Below are 5,794 nucleotides of genomic sequence, written 5' to 3' on the forward strand. Positions count from 1 at the left end.
CCATGCCTTAATTTCCTCATCTGTCATGAAGATGTTAGAGAAACTCTTTGCTTTTTTTAGAACTCTAGAAGTCTATGATTCAAGCAAAATAGAGTATTTTGTTTTTTTAATTCTGAACACTTTCCCTGTTTTGAAAGTATTTGATTATGTCCTGCAAGAATCCTATTTTTCTAAAAAGATAAATACTATTTAAATTATGCATGCATAATGCATTCCAACATTTATTTAGTTAAGAAAATCATATATGACATAGTAAAATTAGAAATTTTTAAAGGAAATGCTATAAAATAATCAGAAACACACTTTAAACAATTTTCATACATATATATTATACTCATTATGCAAGTGAGTGGAAGCATCCCTAATTTCAAATGGAATCCAAGAGCTGTATGATTAATGAGAACAAAAATTTTTGGTTCCAATTATTTAGATATATAACTAATTTTATGAAAAAACAGGAAAAATAGTTCATTGGCATAAGGAAATATATTTTAGAAATCTCATCACATCACATCACATCAATAACTTTTCTTAACTAAAGGAGATTGGCACATATATTCTTGAAAATTAAGTTACTATTCAGTAAAGCAGCTTTAATGACATTGATTACAAAATCCCATTGTGAGCTATATTTATCTTTAGGAAAAAAAACAATGAGGCATGTAAGTGTTACTAATGTAATGCACTGCATGTCATTGTATTTTTTATTATCAATTCTATGTCAAGCTAAGTTACCAGACATAATAAAGATAAATAAGCATCTGCCAAAGCTTTGTAGATACTATTCCAAATGACAGAGTGATACTAGGATTTGTCATACTGTCTCATGCTTAACAACAACAAAAAATTCAAGGGCAGTTACACTTTTCTACAAGGTCTTTATCATCTCAAATCATTCAAAGTCATGAGGATGGTTTTTAATTGTTTATGTGATGTATCACTTGAATACCTCCTTCACACAGTTCCAAGGAAGACTAGAGTAAATTAATAATAACCTCAGGCACAGCTGCAAAGGACCCATTAGGCATAAGATTGATTTCTATCTGGGGTGATGAAGACTGGACTCTAGATAAGTAAATAAGAAATATAAAGTTTCTTTCATATCTAAACTAAGAATCTGAAGTTAGATTTGCCAAATATCTGTTGACACAACAGCCCTTGATATGCAGTGATTGGGAAAGGAAAGTAATTGAGTGGATTAACATTGATAGGAAAAGAGGAGAGGAAAATTGAATGATTTTCCAAACCTTCCTTTCCCTTTGTCACAGATTTATTTGGAGCAGCAGATACTGAGTTTCTACACAAAAGCAATAATGAGGAATAATGCAGACAGAAATAGCTTGCTTCCAGACAGACTAATGGCAAGGTCAGATTACATCAATTAAACCAGAAAGCCTCCAAGATAAAGTTCACTCACACATTATCAGATTTTTCCCCCCTAGCAAATAATTGTCTAGACTTACAAGTAAAACAATTTCACTGTAACTTTACAAGGATAACAAAGAAACATATGAAAAAAAGTACAAATAAACAAAGGCAATAGATCTAACTTTATCAAAGGGGTATATTTTATATTTTTAAAGGTTGTGATGTTTCAAAACACCCCATAGTCATCAACAGATGTCTATTTTATTGATAAAGATTTTTTGGAATAGATTAAGATTTCTGGATCATCACAAACATAGCTGAATTAGTTCACTTTGCATACCAATTACCCATTAGAGAAACAAAAAACTGAAAGGTGAGCATTGGATAGATAGCTAGGTGGCATAATGGATAAAGTGCTTTGTCTGAAATCAGACTTCAGATTCAACCTCTGACACTTCAAATCCAACCTCTGACACTATCTGTTGGACCATAGACAAGTCTTTTTTTTTTAGTTTTTTGTAAGGCAATGGGGTTAAATGACATGCCCAAGGTCACACAGCTAGGTCATTATTAAGTGTCGAGACCATATTTGAACTCAGGTCCTCCTGACACTAAGACTGGTGCTCTATCCACTGCACCACCTATTTGCCCCTGGATAAGTATTTAATCCTTTTTGCCCTAGTTCCTCATCTGAAAATAAGTTGCAGATAGAAATGGAAAAATATTCCAGTATCTTTACCAAGAAAACTCTAAATGGTGTCATGAAAAGACATACATAACTGAAACAATGCAGCAATAAAACAACATAATATATATATATATGTATATATATTTAAACTGTGTATGCATGTGTGCATATTATATACATGTATTGTATTTATATATGTATCTATATATACATGTATTTATGCATGTTATATATATAAGCATAGATATATATGTACACACATATACATTAACAGTTTTTTGTAGAATGAAAAGTTTTCCTTGTGTATAACTATATTATGTTAGTCAATTTTAAGACTATTGGCTACTTGAAACTAAAATAAATAGTTTATAATGGGATGGAAGAAAAAAGCATTTTCAAAAATTAAAGAAAACTTTTAACAAATGAAATGAACTCATAATTTTTTAGATTTCCCTCATCATCAAGAATTTAATCAAGCCATTGCTACATTTCTTTTTTATTTTTCAATTGAGTGGTATTTCATTAATACTCTGAGACAGTAAGCTCCAAGTAGTTATATTGACAGAAGTTATATCCATGAATACATGGAAATTAATGACCATCCACTCATAGTAAGACTTGGTAGCATAATTTTGAATAGGTTATAACCTTCTTCCCCTTTCTTTCATGGATTTAAACTCTTGCATGCACACCCCATTTATTTGTATTATATATAATTGAATTTCATGATCATGCAAGAAATCATGGTTTTTGATAGTAAAAAGAGAACTGGACTTTGACTCAAGAGATGTCTATTAAAATTCTGGCACTGAAGCATAAGTCACTTAAATTTCTTAATCTTATTATCTCATTTTGAGATAACATTATTTATTCCACTTTTCATGTGTAGTAGATGCGAGAAAATGCCCTGGAAAGTAAACTATTGTAATTTAGATATAGACTACATTGAAAATGTTCTTTTCATTGTGCTCATATGTTCATTGTACTCATGTACATGGGTTGATACTATGGAGATAGGGGATCTTTAATACTAACAAGATTTTATAGATATGTCAACTTAATGTAATATTTTTATGATATTTGTGATTTCATTAAATATTGAAAGTGCCCATTGAGAAAAAATATTAACTCTTTCAGGAAAAATTCTAGAACTTAAAAAAACTGCTGAGAGCAGTTTTCCTAATTCTCAACCTATCATCTCTATATCACTCTGATTTGAAACCTAGAAAATTTTCATTTTCTTCCTATGGTATCTATTCTTAGTACATTCAATCTTGTCAATGCCCCCAAAAAATCATCTCTTAAATATCATGTTTATACATTCCTGCTGCTTCTAACCCCTAGCCCTGGCTTCTGACACCTCATTGCCTGATTATTACAGCTGATTTCAATCTAGTCTTCATACTTCCACAGTCTTTATCTTCTTCATACACGTTTCTGAATTAATTCTACTTTACCTTTACTATACCATCATATTTCTCCCTCTCAAGAATCCATTTTTGATGCTTGTAGCAAGAATATATTTCTGATTAAGGTATATCCTGCTATTTATGTTATAATCTGACTCCACCTTACCTGCCCATTGCTTATTTCTCGATCTTTCATGATATGGAAGTTCTCCACCTGCCTGCCTATTTTCATTTTCTAACACATATATTTTTTTAAAGAAAGTTTTCCATTTGTAAAATGTTTTCCTTTTTGAAATTCTTCAGGAATCTCAATCCCTACTCATTTTAAGTTGCATGTTCTCTGTGAAGACTTTTCCCAAAACTCCATATTACACTCTTTCTCTTGTATAATACATAGTTAATTAGATTCCATTCAATATTATTTTATAAAATGCTGTTAATGTGTTAATCACCTTATAAGGTGCTGCTGATTTAAAACAGTTCATTTAAAGCATTTAAAATTAAGACAGTTTATTGAAAGTAGAGGGTTGGGCATAGCATACTCATAAATAAGTAAATAAAAATATGAACAATAATTCATGGTAGTTGGGGTACAGAAAAGAAGCAAAGACTAATACATCATGCTCAAATAAGGCATTCTGTATCTGGTGACACTTGAAAAGTTATCGACTTAGAAAAAGAAATGTTGTTAGAGGTGTTTTTTGTTTCACTGAATAGGGTGATTTTTATTGTTGGTGCACAAGAAAGGATTCTAGACTTCTCCCTCTACTACAGGGGTGATTTGGGACACGAATATGAATGGGGCATGGGATCCCTGGTTGGGGAACACATGTTAGGCATGTGGGCTCCCCAGTAATAGAACTCCTTTTTTGACTGGAGATGAAAATTCATCCATGTCTTCCCATTTTATTCCTTGGAAGCCATGAAGACCATGAGGTAGACTATATGGTTGCTATAACCATACTCATTGTCATACCAGGAAATAACCTTGACAAAGTGGTCATTGAGAGCAATATCAGCCCCAGCATGAAAGGTAGAAGAGTGGGTGTTGCTGTTAAAGTCACAGGATAAAACCTGGTCCTCTGTGTACCCAGGATGCCCTTCAAGACTCCACCTGATGCTTGCATCACTACTTTCTTGATGTCATCATATTTGGCAGGTTTCTCCATGTGGTAGGTCAGATCCACAACAGATACATTTTGAGTGGGAACAAGGAAAGCAATGCCTGTGAGCTTTCCATTGAGCTCAGTGATGACCTTGCCTACAGCCTTGGCAGCTCCAGCGGAAGAGGGGATGATGTTTTGGGCAACACCCTGCCCATCATGCCACAGCTTGCCAGAGGGACCACCCACCCACAGACTTCTGGGTAGCAGTGATGACATGCACTGTGGTTATGAATCCTTCCACAATGCCAAAGTTGTCATGAATGTCCTTGGCCAAGGGGGCCAAGCAGTTGGTAGTACAGGAGGCATTACTGACAATCTTAAGGAAATTATCATATTTCTCATGGTTCACTTCCATCACAAACATTGGGGCATCAGCAGAAGGGGCAGAGATAATGACCCATTTGACTCCACCCTTCAAGTGAGCCCCAGCCTTTTCCATGGTTGTAAAGACACCAGTGGACACTCCAACATACTCAGTTCCAGCATCTCCCCATTTAATATTGGTGGGATAATGCGCCTGGAAGATGGTAATAGCTTTTCCATTGATCACCAGCTTTCCATTCTCAGCCTTGATAGTGACCTTGTACTTGCCATGGGTGGAATCATATTGAAACATATAAACCATGTAGTTGAGGTCAATGAAGGGGTCATTGATGGCCACAACATCTACTGTGCCAGAGTTGAATGCAGCCCTGGTCATTAGGTATCCATTGTGGCCAAATCTGTTGACTCTGACCTTCACCATCTTGTTTCAGGAATGCAACTGACCAAAGCAGTGGATCCTAACAGAGAGCTTGGAGAAGAGCTGAGAGCCTCTTAGAGGTTTTAGAGAGCAAACCTTTCATTTTATAAACTAAGAAAATGAGATTAAGAAAGTTTAAGTGACTTGTCTATATCAAACAGTCAGTCACTTTTTAAGGAAGGAATCAAACTCAAATCATCCTAATTCTAAAACTAGAATTCTATAGGAAGGTGAGGACTTATAGAAGTAAAAAAAAAGGAGGAAAAAAGAAGTAGAAGTACAAGAGAGAGACTATTGACATTTGAAACAACCTATGAAGCATCAACAGAGACTCGAAATGAGATACCATGTGCAGGAAAAGCAAGTGATCCAGTTTGCCTGGAACCTAAAGTGCACAAGGAAGAAGTATATGGTTCATAAA

At 34.3% G+C, this 5,794-nt stretch overlaps 1 pseudogene; it reads right to left on the bottom strand.

Annotated features, from left to right (window-relative positions):
* Positions 1–4,371: 4,371 nt before the first annotated feature.
* Positions 4,372–5,376, bottom strand: LOC141491785 (glyceraldehyde-3-phosphate dehydrogenase-like; annotated as a pseudogene).
* Between the last annotated feature and the right edge of the window lie 418 nt (positions 5,377–5,794).

This window comes from Macrotis lagotis, chromosome 6, assembly GCF_037893015.1.
Source record: "Macrotis lagotis isolate mMagLag1 chromosome 6, bilby.v1.9.chrom.fasta, whole genome shotgun sequence".
NCBI classification, from domain to species: domain Eukaryota; kingdom Metazoa; phylum Chordata; class Mammalia; order Peramelemorphia; family Peramelidae; genus Macrotis; species Macrotis lagotis.